The sequence below is a fragment of the Diabrotica undecimpunctata genome, chromosome 1 (genome assembly GCF_040954645.1).
Source record: "Diabrotica undecimpunctata isolate CICGRU chromosome 1, icDiaUnde3, whole genome shotgun sequence".
NCBI lineage: Eukaryota > Metazoa > Arthropoda > Insecta > Coleoptera > Chrysomelidae > Diabrotica > Diabrotica undecimpunctata.
The window spans coordinates 24,325,193-24,345,949 of NC_092803.1; the positions used below are offsets into that span (position 1 = coordinate 24,325,193).

Sequence of the window (20,757 nt, forward strand, 5' to 3'; positions counted from 1 at the left end):
TGAGGCTTGAAAACGCAGTCATAAAAGGCTGCAACCAGTATAAATATCTAGGAAGCATCATATCAGCAGATGGCAGAGTTAAGATAGATGTACAAAACCGAATAACCCAAGGGAAAAAATGCATCCAAATACTGAATTCATTACTGTGGTCTAATAAAATAAAGATGCATACCAAACTTCGCGTATACAGAGCAATTGTAGAACCAATTACCACATATGGTGCCGAATGTTGGACGATGACAAAGAATGAACGAGATAAAGTAGACGTTGTGGAAATGGATTATCTTAGAAGGTCATGTCGAGTATCGAGAATGGAAAGAATCAGGAATAAGGAAATACGAAACCGTACAGGAATTAGAGATACTCTTTCAGATAGAATACAAGGAAGGCAATTACAATGGTATGGTCACGTGATGAGAATGGAGGAGGAGCGGTGGCCAAAGAAAGCCTTAATGTATGTTCCGCCAAAAAGAAGGAAAAGGGGAAGACCACCAAATTCCTGGAGAAGAGAAATTACAAAAACAATGCAATCTAGAGGCTTAGAAGAGGGAGATTGGAGAGATAGGAAAATATGGAGGCTGAAATGCGGGAAGCGGCAATCGCCGTAGGACCCCCGTTATATGATGGATGATGAAAAAACGGTTTAACATCACACGGATTTTTACTTCGTGTATCTTCAAAGAATTCTAAATATACGAGCCCCTTCCCATATCAGTTGGCCCACCTATGGAATTTGCAGTTTAAGTCGATTACCATAAACAAATATATAAGTTTTTATAAGTTACCATATTAATTAATACGACATTTTTATTAACATTTATTAAAAATATTACCCTTATGGTGTTTTATTTATTTTCAACAATAAAAAAAATGTCACTAAACCCTGGCTATGCATTCACGTACGTCAACATAAGTTGATTTTTTGATAATTACGTTAAATCCAGAGGTAGCAATGGAAAAATGACATCAAAACAATAATATTGTCAGTTAATGTCAAATGTATTTTGTAGAATTGCAAAGCTTTTTGCCGTTTGTGGATTGTGCAATGAATCGAGGTAAAGTTATCGATGAGAAAATTTGTTCAATCATTATTAGATTTTTTAATTCTGGAAAATACTATTCGGAAATCGCTATGTTACAATTGTCACGCTATAGTGTAAGAAATAAAGTCAGAAAATACCAAACTACAAAAAATGAAGCTTTACATTACGACTGTCTGAAGAGAAAAGTCAAATTTCCTGCTTCTGTCATGATCTGGGGCAGCATGTCGTCTAAAAGTGTGGGAAAGTTACATTTTATCGATGGGATTGTAAATACGGACAAATATTTTAATATTTTAGAAGAATCTCTTTTACCAATTATGGAACACCGTTTAACATTAGCGGAAGATTTTGTCTTCCAACAGGACATCGCAGGTTGTCATACCTCAAAAAAGAATTTAAAATGGATTGAAGACCATGGCATATCACTTCTGGAATGGGTTTCTAACAGTTCTGACTTGTCCCCGATAGAGACTTTGTGGCAAGAAATGAAAAAAGATTTGAGAAAACATCCTGCCAGGTCCGGCAACGAATTGAAGGAAAAATTGCAAGAAATATGAGATTTGTTTACATCAGAATTTTGTCAGAACTTGGTAAAAACTATGCCGCGAAGAATTGTGGATGTCTTTAAAAAAACGGGTGTGGCAGTCCAGTGGGACTGCCCGTAGAAGTCATACACGCGTTCGCCGTTACAAATTTATATGGAAGTCAATCTGCACAATCATTACATATGTAATGCTATAGGTAAGAGAGAGCAGAAAGAGAAACAAAATTAGGTATATAATAGGTATATGGTGCATCGTTTGCTGTATATAAACAACATTTGACCTGTAATAGGAGTATAGTAAATGAAGGATTGAATCAATATTTTGATGAAAAATAATAGAAATAAAATACCATTACTAATGGGCAGCTACATTGTGCAGCTATGGAGTCTTGGACAAAGAAGTGAGAAGTCAAGTACAAAAAACAAATAGACCAATAATGTAATGTGTAAGACCAATAATGACATATGCCTCAGAAACAAGACCCGACACAGCCACAACACAAAGGCTACTAGAAACGGCAGAGATGAGAGTGAGAGTACTGAGAAGAGTTACAGAAAATACGCTGAGAGATCGAAAGAGAAGCAAATACATTAGAAGAAAATGTACCGTACACTGTATAAGCAAATAGACAATAAATAGAAAAAATTAAAATGGAATAACCTCATAAGCAGAATGGGGGAGACCCGTGTCGTCAAAATAGCAAGAAGTAAGTCACCAGAAGTATCGAACGGCCGGGCAAAAGACGGATTGACAACCTTCCATAGATGTATTAATTCGCCAATGAACAAGCAGAATTGCTTATAAAAAATAAAAATAAGAAGAAGAAATTCACTAGGGTTTGACCTTGGACCAAGCTATGTATCAAGTATCAAGTTTTTAGAATTTTTCCTTTCTAGTTATAGCACATAAAGGCAGAAAAACAGACAGACAATAACTATTGAGTCCTTAATAATAAATATTAAATGGGTCAAAAATTTTAGTATATAGTTTGTTCTCATAAATTGTGGAGATAATTACAACATATTCAACATAATATTCTAGCGAAAATGAATGAATTTATTCAATATACTAACGTAAAAAAAAAACGAAATAACCCAAACAACTCTTTTCTGAACCTTAAAACTTGAATTACTAAATTTTTAGGTAACTGAACTAAGCCTCAGTTTTATTAATACCGTCTTGGCGCCATTTTGTAAGATACTTTTAAATGGGATCATGGAGAAATTAATATATTATTTGAAAGCACTTGTATAAATCATTAGGTCCCTGGATTTTTTTGACTCTTTGTGGCACCGTTTCAAAAGCTCCACTAAATTGTGAAAATATTATTAAATTAACTCTTGGTGAAAGAATAACTCTTTCTTCCCAGATGGATAACGTCACTAGTATCATATATATGCCAAAAAATCTTAATTTAAAAATAAAATCGACCTTTTTTGAGATTTATCTCCATACATATAAACATATTCATAAAAGAAATTTAAAATAACAATCATTATATTTGTCCCTTTCATCTCTACGCCCATGACTACTATATGTACTAAATATTCAATGATAAATAAAATAGTTTGGAAAATTAAATAATGTATAAAATTATAGAAACAATATTAAAAAAGATATGATATTTCCATTCTTTGATTTTTAAAACCAAAGTGACAAAAATCAGAACATAATAATTAAAAAAATATATTCCCTCATTGGGATCAAACTCGCGACTCCTGGTTCTAAATACCGCGCTTCAACTCATTCGACCAATAACTTTAAATAATAAGGTGGCTAATCAATGTCATTATGACTTTGGCCAAATGTATATATCTACCGAATTAATATAAAATAATAATAATAATAATAAATATTAAATATATTTACAAAAGGAACATTTTTATTCTCGAGCGAGAAAGAGAGAGAAAATATATCCTCTGTCTTTCTCTTACCTATATCTTACATCTTACATCTTACACCTTTGGAAGATCAGCAGTTATTACTTGATAGGGTGAATAGCATAGGTAAAAAATATGGCCTCAAAATCAACATTTTGAAAACGAAATATATGGTCATTAGCAGAAACCCTCCAGAAAACCCGATAATATGCATAGGTGACGATCGCATAAAACGCGTGAAAACTTTTAAATACCTTGGCACCACAATCAATGACCAATCGGATCCACAACAAGAGATAAAAACCCGAATACAAATGGCAAGACAAGCTTTTGTGAAATTCAGACCGCTCCTATGTAATCAAAACCTAAATTTCGAAATACGCTACAGAATGGTCAAGTGCTACATATGGTCCATCTTGCTTTATGGCATGGAAACGTGGACTTTGAAAAAAACATCTATCAACAAACTTGAAGCATTTGAAATGTGGTCATTGAGAAGAATGATGCGCATACCTTGGGTGGATAGAGTTCGAAACGATGACGTCCTTAAGAGAGCCGGCGTGGAAAGAGAACTCTTTGAATTAATTAAAAAACGCAAGATTGGTTACCTTGGGCACATATTGAGAGGAGCAAAATATGAAATACCACAGTTAATCCTACAAGGGAAGATCGAAGGTAGGAGAGGAGCCGGCCGCAAACAATTATCCTGGTTAAGGAATATTAAAGAATGGACAGGAATACACAATACAGGCGAGCTGTGTCACGCCGCCAAGAACAGAATTCTAGTAATGAGATAGTCGCCTACGCACTTTGGTGTATGGCATGTTAAGAAGAAGAAGATATCTTACATATGTGATGATTTTGCCGATTCACTCCCGTACAAATTTCCAAAGTCGAACGCGCATATAGAAGTATAACTTTAATAAAGGGGTAAATAATCAGTGGTAAACTTTCACATTTTTTTTGTTAGTCTTACATAAAATATTCTATGCGTTTTTTTATTTATTATAATTTTGTTTAATCAATAGTTTTCATTATGTTATAAAATATTTTCTATATTTAGTAAATTAAAAAATTTTCGATGTTTTAACTTCTAAAATTTACGCTGAGCTTTTATTTTTGTTCTTTAAAATTTAATTTTCTTATTAATCTAACGTTGGGCCAACTGATATGGGAAGGGGCTCATATATGATGAAAGAAACATCGATGTTCGCAAAAGACATTCGGATTTTTGATATACGAGTGTCATACGGAAAACCTGTGATAGGTAATATTATCAGGATAGTACCCTTTTAAACCCTTTTAAAAACAGATCAATTTTACCAGATGGCGCAAATAGTTTAATTTTCTACAGTAAATTATTTAACAAACACTATTAAAATTTGTTACATTAATGAAGGAAGTACGAAATCTGGTCTTTTATATTGGGAGAAAAGAACTTTTACACTATTTACTATCTACGAAAACATATGTTCCATAAATATATATTTTCTTTACATCAGCTGTATATAAATTTGTCATTTAGTAGATTTAAATGAAAGGAAGCAAGATATATAGTTGTTTTTAAAATTCTTTGAAAATTTTTCAGATTCACACATTAAAAACCGATGTTCAACAGCACTTTGTCTAGAAAACCATCATTTTAAACACAGATAAATATTCAATGACAAATTTATGTTCCGATCTGAATTTTTTCAAGACTTGCCGACATAAATGACTTACGTAAATATCATTAGCATTCAAACGATTGCCGATTGGAGAAAATTGTTGCATAAAAATAAATCTTTCGGCATTTTAGAGCTCAAATATGTAGAATTTGACGGCATTTCTAATAAATTTTAACTTTACACGATAAAAGTTTATGGGATATATGTTTGAGAAGAAATTTTAATAGCTTGATTAATGAATTAATGAAATTAGATTAAAATGTTAATGCTGTTGGTTACAAATAGGATATGGACCTATTCTAGCTTTATTTTAACATTGTGTACATTAATTGCAATTATTTTTATAACAGTTTAAAGTGAGAATTTACCTGAAACTGCCCTAACCGTAGCCGTACTAGTCCACAGTAAAAATATGGTACAGTATAATCCCTATATAACGAACACGGTTATTGCGAGGTTTCGCTTATAACGAGGTACATTAGATGTCCCGTGAAATTTCTATTGAACTATAACCCTCCACATTAAGATAGGACGTCTGAGATGGTTAGGCCATGTAATGCGGATGGAGCAAACCGACCCAGCTAGAAAAACGCTCCTTGATAGACCTATTGGTCAAAGAAGAAGAGGAAGACCCAGAACATGATTCCTAGATAACATAGATCGAGATATGAGAAATATGGAAATACGTGCTTGGCGGAGGAAGGCGATGGATAGGGACGACTGGAAAAAAATTCTTGGGAAGGCTAGGACCCACACAGGGTTGTAAAGTCAAAATGATGATGATGATGACTATAATCCTCTATAGCGAGGCAAATTTGGTTATAACGAGAGAAAATAAGATCGAAAACGTGTTTTTTACGTTTTTGGCCCGGCCGTGGCTATAAATAAATACCCTTTTTAACTGCCGCCCGCAATAAACTACTTTTGTTTAATCTACCGACCGATATTGTGTTGTCGGAAATTTACAACTTATGATTCACAAGTATCAGTGTAGGGATTTGACCATTCGCATCTAATAAACTACGTAAAGAGGCTTAAAAATATGACAAATGTAACAAATTTCACCAGAATTTCATTTCACAGTTGTTTTTGTCGTAGATGTTTATCGTTTGTTTTTTGATTGTGCTTTCGCGTCTTGAAAGTTGTGTTGTATATTACATAGTCACATAGATTACACACTATGATTCCTAAAAGAAAAGCATTTACTTTAGAAAAAAAATCAACATCCTTAACACGTTCGCACCTGACTACCACTATACTGGTAGTTCGAGTTTTCCGTAATATACTGACTACCACTTTACTGGCTCACAGCTCTACTAATTTCAATGCTTTATATATTCACACAGACCAGGAGTAAAGGAACGAGATGTAGACGCCGTATATGTATGTAGTCTCTAATATTGTAATCTTTGCCAGTGTACTGGTAGTTCGTTCCTAAACAATTTTATTGACACATTTAAAGCACGTGATAATTTTAAGGTTATATGGTGATATTGGTGAATTTTATTGATGAAATATGGATAATACAAATATTCCAGGGTAAGAAATATTAAATATCATTTATAGAATAAGTCATAATATTAGTGCTAGTAATAAAACAAAATAATTTTGGTCTAATATTTTAGTGTTATTTAGTTACTGATTAATTAAAAGCACTTGTGCAACTAATTCCACTTTTGATAATTTTTTTATTATTTTTTTAGATGATTGTACTTTAAATGTAGTTGATTGTATGAACTTAAACGTCTCACTCTTAAGTTAAATTTAGCATTCTTAAATTGTGTTCACTTTATTTAGTTACAAGATTTTTTTATTGCCCCATTATAAACACTTGAATGTTTCTTGGACGAATAAATAATATTGAAATGTTTTAATTGTTCTTAAAAGTATTATAAAATTTAGATGAAAAATAAAGTTATGTACAGAGTGGTTCAATAGTTTGTGCATTATTAATTGTTTTCTTTTTGTTTTAGCCCAAGTGGTATGAAAAAACCTAGACTTTCAAAGTATGCTAGCAATCGCCCGTTAACAGAACAAGAATTACAGATTGAAGCAAATAAAATAGAGGCAGAAGGTTTCGATAGTCTCCCAGAAAATCTTAATGAGTCCGAAGACGATTTTTCTGACGATGATTCTGTAGTTGATAAAACTTATCTTAGCGAAACTAGTGTAAATAGTTCTAAAGATACAGAGTCCGATCAAAGTGAATCTGGGGATGAACAACATTTTGATCTAACAGATGAACCACATATTTGTCATAATAAGACAACAAATACCACTATGACACAGAGAAAATCTACAAAATACATTTCAGATGAACATTATGGTTGGGGCGAAGAAGATGTAACAGAATTTGATTTTACTGGAATACCGTCTATCACTGTAAATCTTCCGGCCAATGCAAAACCCATAGATTATTTTAATGTGCTTTTCGACAACGATATAATCAACACAATTGTATGTGAAACTAATAGACGACCCACAAAAATTCCTAGGTTTGTGTGTTTTGGGAGGCATCGTAAAATTTCCTTCCCTTGCCAAACACTGGAGCAGGGAAAGTATTTACTACCACCCTGTTTTTGGAAAAACTATGGCCCGCGATAGATTTCTAGGGATTTTAAAAATGCTATGATTCGTAGACCATACTGATGTTAATACTGAGGACCGTCTTTACAAGATTCGGACTATTTTGGACGCAGTTCTAAAAAATATACAAAATTGTCTATACCCTAATAGAGAGCTCTCTATTGATGAGGCCATGATCTTGTGGCGTGGTCGTCTCATCTTTCGACAATACATAGCCAGTAAACGTCACAAGGATGGGATTAAACTATACGAACTCACTACACACGATGGATATATATTATATATTATTGTATATACCGGAAGAGGTACCTTGAAAACGCAGATATTGTCAAAGAGTTGACGAAGGATTATTTCGGAAAAGGTCATGTTTTATACATGGATAATTTCTACAACAGCGTAGGATTGGCGGAAGCCCTATTCAAGGAAAAGACACACGTTGTTGGAACTCTACGAGAAGACAGAACTGGAAACCCCAAGGACATGTTAAAAAAGAAGCTAAAGAAAGGAGATGCTGTATGGAAACGTAAAGGGCCCGTATTGGTTACTAAATGGAAAGATAAGCGTGATGTCAGAATGATCAGCACAAAGCATAAGCACGTTATGACTGAGGTTGTTTGTAAACGAGGTGCTACGAAAATTAAACCCGATTGTGTGCTTGACTACAATAAGCACATGTCTGGGATAGATCGAGCAGACCAGATGTTGTCATATTACTCGGTACCAAGAAAAACACTTCGGTGGTATAGAAAATTGTTTTTCCATCTATTAGACATATGCATTTGGAACAGCTTTTACATCTACAAGAGAGCATCGAATAAGAAAACTTCTTTTTTGCAATTTCGTGAGAGCATAGTAATGGACCTTATCGACAATAACAAGGCTATTCAGGTACAAACAACTGCAAACAATATGCATTACCCAGAACAAGTTCCTGTCACGGAAAAAAAATAAAAGTGGTATGTTACGGTGCCGATATTGCACTAAGCAAAATGCCCGAAAAAGGTCAAACAATAAATTTATTTCTTATAGTTTTAAGTTTAGAATGATAATTATGTTTCTTTTGTAATAAAAAAAATGATAAAATTGATAAGAGAAATTTTTTTCCCAATTATACAGCGATTATTGTTGTTTATTTTGTCTAGATTAGCCTGCCAGTATACTGGTATTTAGTATATAGTTAAAAACGTACATCTATATCCTGACTACCAGTATACTGACAGGCTAAGTAAACCAAAAAAAATGTTTTAATATCTATATACTAATCCATGTGTCCGAGTTTTAATCCAATATTCCTATTTTTTACCTAAAAACCCATATCCGTTTCTGAGGAACGTCTAGTATCAATAGGTTAGGTGCGAACGTGTTAAAGATGTTGAAAACGGTAAGAAGAAAGCAGAAGTTTGTCGTGAAAGCGGAATTTCAAGTTCCACTCCATCTACCAGGCTCAAAAATAAATACAAGATTTTCGAAGCAGGTTCGTCTTTTTCCGGTAAATGGAAAAAACTACGTGCCACAACTAATAAAAAACTCGATACTGCAATGGTTAAATGGTTTACCGTAATCAGTGCTGCGAATGTTCCAACAAGTGGACCACTGCTTCAAGAAAAAGCAGCACAGTTTTCGCAGGCGCTAGCTGGTAATGAGAATTTTAAAGCATCGGGTGGGTGGATGAGCCGTCCTAAGGCCAGGCACGAAATCACGTATGGAAAAATTTGCGGTGAAGCGAAGAGTCTTTCCAAAGAAATCACTGACAACTGGTTGAAATCATGGCCTACAATAAAACAAAATTACAGTGACAATAATGTTTTCGATGCCGACGAGCTGGGACTTTTTTTAAACTTACTCCAGATAAGACCGTCAAATTCAAAAATGAACGTTGTATAGGTGGCAAGTTATCAAAAGAAAGGGTAACTGTACGCGCGTGTGCCAACATGTCAGGTTCCGAAAAAAGAAAGTCAGTCATCATTGGGAAATCTCAAAAGCCACGATGTTTCAGAGACGTAAATCAGCTTCCTGTTACATATAAATTTAATAAAAAATCGTGGACGACAGCAGAGATTTTTAGTGGAGAACTTTTGAAGTGGAACAGAGAGTTGGGACATCGAAAGATTCTTTTAATTGTTGACAATTGTACAGCCCATCCAAAAGTTAACGGTTTAAAAAACATTCAACTTCTTTTTTTACACCCAAATTGCACATCTGTTCTGCAACCGATGGATCAGGGCATCATAAGGTCCCTTAAAGTTCACTACAGAAAACTTTTACTTAAGCGGATCCTGAATAATATGGAAAACCGTAGTGAATCTGTTACTCTATAGATGCCATACATGTCATCCACAAAGCATGAACACTCGTAGATAAAAAAACCATCAGAAAATGTTTTGGTCATGCGGGTTGGACAGAGACTGAGGTATAAAACAAAAAAGATAAATATCCTGTAGTAGAGTGATTGAGGTTACAACAGCAAGGTCAAGAACTAACCCAACTGAACAATGATGACGAGTTTGCTGAATTCATTGCCATTGATGATGACGTCATTGTTTCTGATCTTCCGACGGATAGTGAAATTATCACGGAAGAAATAAATCCGGCGGCGGAGCGCGTTATCGTCAGTGACAAAAGTGATGAAGATGGAGAAGATAATCGCGGTGAATCTACGCAAGAAGGTACTAATAGACAAGATGTGAAAAGTGCTTTAAACGTTGTAAGAAATTTTATCCAAAGACAAAACGCAAATGAAGAAGCATACAACTGTTTCATATCTTTGGAAAATATGTCAGATAGAATGAATAAGATACTGGACAATTTAAAGCAATCAAAAATTACATACTTCTTCCAATTGCAGAAGCAATAGTTTATGTTATCCTTGAAAATACGCTTTATACATTATGTAGTTAGAAAAAAATGTATGTACAACAAGAGCAATTGTTGATGCACCCTGGTACGTAACCAACCAAAGAATCTATGAGGATCTCAATATCTCAACAGTGAAAGAAGTATACCAGCAAAAGAAATTACAATACATTCAAAAAGTCAACACACACTCCAATCCATTAATTTCCGCAATACCTCAACATCGAGTTATCAGAAGACTAAAGCGACGTTGGCCAACAGACCAGTAACATGGACCCGTGATTCTCTCACTGGAGGGGACCACATCACGCCAGAACCAAGGGACAGGACCTAAACTCATCACATTAACTTATAGAATCCATTGTTTTTATTCTGATTGTTAATTTATTAGTTATAATAAAAAAAAAAAAAAAACGTATATCATTGACAATAAAAGTAAACAACTTTTTTTCAAAAACGCCATTCAAACAATATTTAGCATCTCATATTGCTCTGAATGGCTCTGAATAGGAAGTTAATGTTTTAGAGAACTACATATTCATATGTATGCACAGTATTATTGTTGTCTGATATACCGAGATCGGCTTATAACGAGGTAATTAGTCTGCCCTTTCAGTTATAGAGGGAGTCTATTATATAACCTCATATTTCCATCAAGACGCATCGATTTGGATGAAATTTTGGAATTAACCTCTATTTACACTTAACTTCAAAATCTACTCTATGCCGAAGTGTGCTTTTATCTTGGGAGTGGAATACACACCAACTGGACCGTTGGTATATATTTTTATGTTAAAAATAACCTCAAAAATCGATAAAAAAATATACTCAAAGCACAAAATTTTTATAGTTTTTTCGTAAAATCAATGCTTTTAGACTTTTTCTTACAGTTTCAATGGATTTCTCACGATTTCAAACCTTTAAATTTTATTTAAAAAACAGTTATTGATTAAATTTAGTTGTTAAAAAATTAATTAGATTATTTTATTTTATTTTTTTATTTTATATTATGCGGATTATTTTTATGCGATTTTAAAGGAAAAGGAGAAGGATTTACAGCAATTGGAAAACATTTTAATTTAGGCGAATCAACTGTAAGAGCAATTAAGAAGAATGAAGTTGCTATAAGAAAATCTATAATTTCTGGTACAAAATTTTCATCTTACTCAAGGAATGTATCATTAGAAAGAACAGAAAAGAGACAGAAAGATAAATAAATATAAATAGTCACAAAACGAATAGAAATATAGACCAGTTTTTTTAAGCTTTTTTATGAATATCTATCTATTTTTTACGAATTTTAAGAAATATGATCGAGGAAGAATATAAGCACAATGAAGAGGAAGAACAAAGCGGGTTCGGTGCAGGAAGATCGTGCACCTATAACGTATTTTGTCTTAAACAAATAATAGAAAAAAGATCGGCTAAGAATCTAGAAACTCATATTACTTTTGTAGACCTGCAAAAAGCATATGACAACATCCCCTTAACAAAACTGTGGACAACGTTGAAAAGATCTAACATCAACCACACATTGATAAATGCTGTACAAGAACTATACAGAGACTCTAAGGCACAGATAAAAACAGGAAAATATCTAACGGAAGAGTTCCTGGTTACAAAAGGCTTGCGACAGGGATGCTGTATCTCACCAACCTTATTCAAGATATATGTTGCAGCGGCATTGGAAAGATGGAAAAGAAAGGTACATAGGATGGGTATAGAGCTTAGCAATGAATGTATATATACACTCCAGTTTGCTGATGACCAGGTAGTGCTAGCGACCGACAGGGAAGACATGCAGTACATGCTAAGAAAACTGATAGAAGAATATAATGACTAGGGAATGAATGTCAATACAACACAAAAACCAAATATCTTTGTATTGGAAACGAGTCAGATAACATAGACCTCGAAAACGGACAACATATTTCCTGCTGTCAGAGCTATGACTACTTGGGTGTTGCCTTTGACAATACAGGAACTGATACACGGGAAATAGAAAAACGAATCACTCAAGCAAAGAAAGTCTTAGGATGTCTCAATGGTATACTGTGGAGTAAAGAGATAACGAAAGGAAGGAAATTTAATATATATGAGACCATGATTAAAACTACTCTTCTTTATGGCGCTGAAACATGGAGAATTAGTGAAAAGAACAAAAAGCGAATAGAAGCAGTAGAGGTGGATGCAATGAGAAGATCTTTAGGTATTTCCAGACGAGACCGAATCAGAAATGATGTAATAAAACAACGTATGGGAATAGAAGGAAATATAACTCAAGATATAGAGAAGAAACAATTAAGGTGGTATGGGCATGTTAAACGGATGCCAGCATCAAGACTCCCCAAAAAAGTAATAGAATGGCAACCGATAGGTCGACGGAAAAGAGAAAGACCCAGATTAGAATGGCAACACGGCGTAAACAAGTCCATGAGCGAAAGAAATTTAACAACAAATGACTGCGAAGATAGGAAGAGATGGTGTTTAGGTATTGGACAACGTCGAAAGACGTTCCAAACCTTTGTATATATATATTGTTATGTTTCTTCTTTCCCAACCAAAGAAAAATAAATAAAAAAATCCATCGAAATAAAATTTCAAGATATCAATATAAAACAAATTGTATATAATAATTTAAGATAAGATTTAGTGTAGATAAGAATAGAAATTTGTTTGGCAAACGACCTTTTCCGTTTCAAACAAAATTACCAGAAAACCTTTGTTTAGAATTAGAAGACATTTTACCTGTAAGTTAATCTTTTCATTGTTTGTATAGTCGAGTATTAAATGACCATATTCCAATCTTTTGAAATATGTATAAATGATGTATTGAAAAAAACCAATTTTAAAGTAAGCTATTTAGTTTTCTCTGAAACCGAAATTAGGCTTTTCGGACCAGATAGGGTGTGGTTCGTGAGTTTGGATACCGGCGTAACGAAAAGAAGTGAATAGTTTGAAGACGGAGATAACAAGTGGATTAAAAGAGGTCTTTGTATCTACCGTGGGCATTTTATAAAGTATATGTGAAAGTATTCTTACGGCATCAAGTTGACAAAAGGAGGTCCTGGTGTCATAAATAAGTAGCGGAGTTTGGAGAAGTGAATCAGGCGTTTTTTGTGTAGTCTGAAGGAGGTTTGCAGAGACGTAAAGAAGGAGCCGAGGTGCCAAAGAGGGGAGATCACATCTTTGAGGAGACTGGACTTTTCTGGGTATGTTCCAACATACAACTCAAGAAGAAAATAAACTGTAAGTGTTTGTACAATTGAATTTTATATCTGTGAAGAATCGTTTCGACATCATGGTCATTATCATTAAAATTTAAGAACTGAGGTTTTGTTAGGCTAATCAAAAGTTTAAAGTTTTGTGGTTTCTTTTTTCAAGTAAAGAAAATTTTAAGTAAAATTGGTTTTTCACGTAATATAAATGTATGTAGCTTTATAATCTTATTATCATAATAATTTGATTTATTTTCTTGTATGCTGATTGATAAGATAACGACAGAATTTAATAATTGTTTTATTCGTTCATATAAAATAAAGAAACGTAAATCTTTGTAATATAATATATTTGTATTATTATCCTTTCTTCTCTCTCCCGATAAAAGACAACTAGAAAATCTTTTGAATCCATCGAACACAGGTAATATAAGGATTATTTTACTTTTGATAACAGATAAGTTATAATTTTTTTATTGGCTCAATAAACTAAGTTTGAACTCAAAATAAACAATCATAACAATATATATATATATATATATATATATATATATATATATATATATATATATATATATATATATATATATATATATATATATATATATATATATATATATGAATATCTTTCAGATATTCGAAATAATTTACCATGCAGGCTATTTCTTTTAATTTAATATCCACCGCATAAAACGAGATCTTACTGTACATAATAATTATTATTAATTTTTCTCGTCAAGTACAAAAAAAATCGTGTCAAAATTTATTTTAAAACCATTTATTCAAAGAGTGTAAAAACTTCTTAAAAAATAAGTCGTTTCATATTTATAATGTGTTATTTGTACCTGCACTTACACGAACGACCTTGTATTTAAACATAATTTTTAAGTGTCAAAATAAAATATTTCCAACCCAATTTTATTACATTACCTTTTACGTATCTCGATGCTGATCAAGATGCCAGGAAAGCCTACGAATCTTTTGTAGAATTTAAATTTTAAGCAAGTACCGATATATGAAGCTTCTAAAATTAAAAAACAATCTATAGTATGTAGATCATTCCAATATCATCTTTGTTCACACTCATACAAAATGTAATTTTTAGTTGGATTTTTTCATTATATTATATTTTACGAGAGAATAAATAGATGGTAAAATCGTCTTTTCAAGTATCCGTATTGATCTTTGCTTGTCTAGGTTCTCTTGTTTGGTATGATGGTTTTACGAAGCGTTAGTCCCCAATTATCCTATTTTTTTTTATTTTACTAGCTTCTATTATCAGTCTTCTTGAGTTTATTTTTTCTTTTCGTCAACATCTCCAATGTCTCTTAGTATTTTTTCTTTTTCATTTTTTATTTGTACCTGCACTTCCACGAACGACCCTGTATTTAAACATTATTTTTTTAGTGTCAAAATAAAATATTTCCAGCCTAATTTTATTTTTAAATCTTGGCCATCTAACTAATAATGTCCAATTAAATACAATTAGGCTGACGATTTATAAAGACATCAATTTTTCGACGACGAGAAGGTAGAAAGGAGCTACTATTAGCATTTTTATCGCTACCATTAAATGTCCCATGTTATAAATATGTATTGTAGTTTAAGAAAAAACGTGTTTTTGGTTTCCTGGCGTGTTTGTTTGATATTAACGAGATAACGAGATTACCGGGTGTTTTGAAAGTTACTGTTGCAGCTACAAATGTTTGAATATTATTCTAGGTACTCATTCTGCGATAAACAGAGGTATAGTAGCAATAGGAATTAATGTAGAAGGAAAAGTGAAAAATATATTGTACTCAAAGCACCATTGGGTAGCTTCCATGACGATTTGCCGATATCGTTCTCGATCTTGCGCGGCGTGTAATAATTCATCTGCTGATTAGCCAGTTCATTGACGAAGGTTTCGGAGCCATGAGTATTTCTTCCTACCAATTCCTCTTTTTCCGTCGATCTTTCCGTTGAGTATCAACTGCCTTATCCTGTATCTGTTTTCTCTTTTTTATCATCTTTATTAAGTCGCCTTCTCCTTGACCTAGTCTGTTTAAGACTTCTCTGTTTGAAATGTGTTGAACCCATGATATTCTGAGCATTCTCGAAGGCTTTTAATTTGTTCATCATGTTGACCTTCATAATCCAGGTTTCACATCATACAGTAATACAGGATACACATAACATTTTAGGAACTTAATTCTCAGCTGGAAGTTCAGCTGAGAATTGCTCAGAATAGATCTAAGTTTCATAAATGCTTCTCTTGCAATTACTCACTCACTTGCTACTCACTTTACTATATTTTAAATATCTCACCATCCTCTGCATGATACTGTAGTCTACCGAAAGAGTTTAACTTAATCGTAATATCACATAGTCACCAAAAAGGAAGTCAATTTACTATTTTTATTGGAAATTACCCAATTTCAGTTTTTTCGGGACTTTTGTCCCGAACGGTACACATATGTACCAGGTAAAGTTTAAAATTTCTGTAAATAAAATAATGCACTCTACTTGGTACTACAGATGCAGTGCTTCTACAAAATTCAATATTTAGGCCAATAAAATAAGTCATTTATGCATTTTTGTGATAAATATTTACTTGTTGTTTGTCTGGATAGGGGACGACTTCGCCCATGGTACCTGCTATAATAAGTAGTTGTAAAGTCGTTTTCAATCTCAGAATACAATTTTTTGTATTTACCGGTCTAAATAAATAATATTAGCTGTAGCTCTTTTTTATGGATATACTGACAGTGCCTGTTGGTACACATATGTACCACAATAAGTACCTGCTGGTATATATACGTACCACCATAAATACCTGCTGGTACATATATGTACCATCTACTCCACTGTATTCTATGGAATGGAGAAGTTGTATACCAATAAAATCTTATTAATAGTGTATACTATTTATAATTTAAATTGAAATATTTGAAATCAGGGACGAAAGGATTTGATTTCCACTTGCAAGCTTAATAATATTAGTCAGATGTGTCTTTAAAAAGACAACCAAAAACAATAATATAACAGTAAAATTCTCTTGTTAGTAATTCCATTGTAAACTAAAACTGTGGTTAATTCCCAATAAAAATAGTAAATAATATTAAACTGGAACAGGCAAATAGCTTCAATAGAACTAAGTCAATGATAGTAATAACTAGATCACTATAAGTTGTACCTATTCAGTGTAGTGCTTTTACTGTCAAATATGTATTAAAAATAACAAAAATTAAGTATTTCTGTGAAAATGCAGCAATTACATAATGAAAAAGAAGGAAACGCTGCTATAATAAATAAATACTCACCTGTGACGTTGGATCCAGCTGATGCAGTTCGTGAAAGAAGTAATCACAGTACCATTGATAGTCTATCTTAAAGTAATCCAAAAGAGGGTGGCCAAAATTTGTCATCATAACTCCGTTTGGAAAGCTCCGATACTGTCAAAAGTTGCTGAAGCCACTGTATTACTTAGATCCTGAAATAATAAAAATTGTTTAGTGAAAAATGATAAACGATTGTTTACAATTATAAAAAAAGTCACCAGAAATAAATTCAGATTATAATGATAGTTTGAACGGATAACAAAAACAATATTTACTAATTCAATATACTTTTTTTTTTTTTATTTAGAAAAAACATATAATCCACATCAACCACGAAGGGTTATTAGTGGAGTAACGTACACAAAAGTTCATTTTATTTACATTAAATAGATGTATATAAACGTAAATCTTTTAAATAATTTATTACATGGTCAGTGTTTATGGTTAAGGTGGTTTTGATGTCATCTGAGATTCCATATTTTCTTCTTGTTTCTTCGTGGTACTGGCAGTCAGTCAGAATATGCTTCACCGTCAATGGGAGAGAACAGTTTCTGCAGGTTGGAGAAGGTTCTTTGTTGATTAAGAATCTATGGGTCAGTGCAGTGTGTCCAATTCTTAGTCGGTTAATTATTACTTGATCCCTTCTATTGGATGGATTATTCAAGATGGTCTTCACAAGGGGATAAATCTCGTATAGTTTGGTTCCTGAATCTTTCCAGTAGTCTTGCCATATGTTCATGCAGTGGTCTTTAATTAGGCTTTTAAGATCGGAGTATTCAATATACTTGTTTCGGTATTTTTTTTCGGTATTTCAGTAACTGCTGTAGAGATGGAGAAATGTCTAAAACGCGGGAAACTGATATTTCTGCGCCAGTTTTATAAAATACACCATTATAAAATAGTAAATAAACAATTATGCATATTAAATTCAAATTTTAGATCATTTTATTGAGACTACAATTTTACGTAAATCAACAGGTGTGTTTAATTAACGGTTCAGATCAGCTCGTGAATGTCAAATACCCAGCCGACTGCTGGGTCTATAGATTATACGCCATTGATCAATTGGCTTTTTGTGGCCACCAATTTGACACATGACTTAATTGGCCTTGGTCTTGTAGGCAAATAGATACATTTTCAGAAATTCTGAGACTGTAAATACCCTTAAAATAGTACAAAATTTGGATAAGACTATCAAATGTAGATTTTTGTACACATTGAAATATAGTTGCATTTAAATGCATTCAAATCTGCTTAACGGGTACTTTTGTTAGGAATTAGATTCACACCGGCACTGGCACTTTCTACAAAATCAGTTTTGTTACCGCAAACAAAAATTTTCAACTATATTGTCCCACAAACGCCTTATCACTATTTAAAATATTTAAAGTACAGCAAACCACACTCTACTCTGTACTAACGAACTGCTACATTACTATTTAAAATAATTAAGTTACAGTAAACAACACTGAAAAACTACACAGAAACTAAACAAAAGCGGAATACTACAAGCATGACTGGAGCAGTTTGAATGGTTGTAGTATTGCGATGGGAAAGGCAACGAGAAAACCATCCCATTATATTTCCCACAAATCTAAATGGCAGATGGAAACAAGAAAATGGCCCTCAGTTCGAGGCACCACTTAAATGGAGAGAGAGTGCGAAGAATCCCCCCGTCAACTATTATTGAGGTCCAAAGAAGTGGATAGTACGCATTGCCACCTGAAACGCACGCAGCTTATTCATGTTCGGGACACTTGCAATCACTGAAGCCGAGATGAGAAGAATGGAAATAGACATCTTGGAACTGAGTGAAGTAAGATGGCCTGGTTGGTTGGATGACCAGGAAAATAAAAAAACAAAAGATGGAAACATCTATTATTCAGGAGGAACCGATCCAGAACATTAATATGAAACGGCAATATTAGTATCGGACAAAATTGCACAGTCAGAATGTTTGTTAAGGTATGTGGTATTTATTTTCATATTTTCTTTTACTGTACTATAATGTGATCTAATTCAATGGCATATTCTAACTTATTTGCTTTAAAATATATTGTTTCAGGTTATTTCATAAAATCTCGTAAAATTGTTAAACTGGTTATCTCATTTATTATGATTTAAGTACGGAGAATTTGACTTCTTTTGTTATTATGTGTCGACAATATACACAAAACATGTGAAGTATCATATTACTGTTACCATTGAATTTGATTGTCGCTATTCAGAAGCGCCCTACAATAGGATTGATTTATGAGATGCACTTGTCCATAAACCACTTAACGGTTAGAGGGTACTTTCTGTCCATCCCAATCTCAAGTCTCAAGACGAGACACACACTTCGACTTCATCACCGAAACAGTGAACAGTAACCACACAGGACATCCCTTCTTTTGTGCCTCGGATGGCGTCGCGATGGTCAACGCTACACATGGGCTACGAATACATCGATATACCAAAAGGTAAGTCTACATTCTTTGTACAGACAACAATAATAAGTAAGGCTAGTTAATTTCGTAATTTATTCACAGTTGTATTTGCTATTTCTCGCTAATTTATTTACAGTCAAAATGTTGCATTTTTCTCCATTATTATTTCTAAATTCATTTAACCAGCGACCTCTAAGCTTTATGCAAAACACAAATAGAAACTTCATCTACTCTAAATGATAGAGTAGCAATGTTGAAATTAAGAACAACCCATAGAAACCTAAATGTTATTCAGGTCTATGCTTCAACAAGTCACAAATCAGAGAAAGAAATTGAAAAGTTTTCTAACAGGGAAGTTTTCTAGGGATAAAAGAATACGACTGACAAAAAACAACGAGACGATAGAAACGAGACTGACAGAAACAATAGAGAAGATATACTAGTACAATTCTGCCTTTTAAGCAGTATATAAAATCTACTAAAATATATCCTGAAGCTGACATTCATAGCAATCACAATCCAGTTATAACGGATTTTACAATAAAAAGGTTTCTTAAAATTAAAAGGAAAAAAGTGTCAAGAAAAATAGACATCTCACGACTGAAGAACCCTGATAGGAACAATGAAATAAGTATCAAGGTTGAGAATTCCATGGGTACAAAAAGTTACCAACGGTGAGGTACTTCGGCGCATAAGTAAACAAAAAGGATTACTCAGCATCTTCAAAGAGAGGAAAATAAAATACTTGGGTCATGCCTGGAGAGGTGAAAGATATGAATTACTCCAAATCATATTGGGAGGTAAAGTGCTGGGCAAAAGATCAGTTGAAAGACGCCAGAACTCGTGGCTGAAAGACCTGAGGAGATGGTTTGACCGCTCATTTACAGAAATCTTTCATCCAGCAGTTTCCAAGGCTACAATTGCTATTTAGATTACCAACCTTCGAAAGGAGACGGCGCAATAAGAAGAAACAACACTACCCTCTACTAACGAACTGCTTCCCAACTAAAACGCTTATCTTCTAAAGCGGAGCCCGGTCGGTTGTAAAAAAAGGGATCAAACGTCGCCGCAATTAAAGCATTCTGCAATATATACTATCCTAACTATATCATAATTATAATTACTAATTTCATTCTCATTTTTCATATCATCAACAATTAATGTTAGGTCTTTCTGTTCTTGATTTTATTCGGGGAAATATGAAATCGGCAAATGG

The 20,757-nt window shown here is 33.3% G+C and overlaps 1 protein-coding gene across 1 annotated transcript in view; it reads right to left on the reverse strand.

Annotated features, from left to right (window-relative positions):
• The window catches only part of LOC140446554 (uncharacterized), a 432,060-nt gene that overhangs the window by 111,112 nt on the left and 300,191 nt on the right, over positions 1 to 20,757 (reverse strand). Inside the window, exon 3 of the mRNA XM_072539120.1 lies at positions 17,095 to 17,264. The gene's annotated coding sequence lies outside the window, so the exon portion shown is untranslated. The remainder of the gene's footprint in view (positions 1 to 17,094; positions 17,265 to 20,757) is intronic.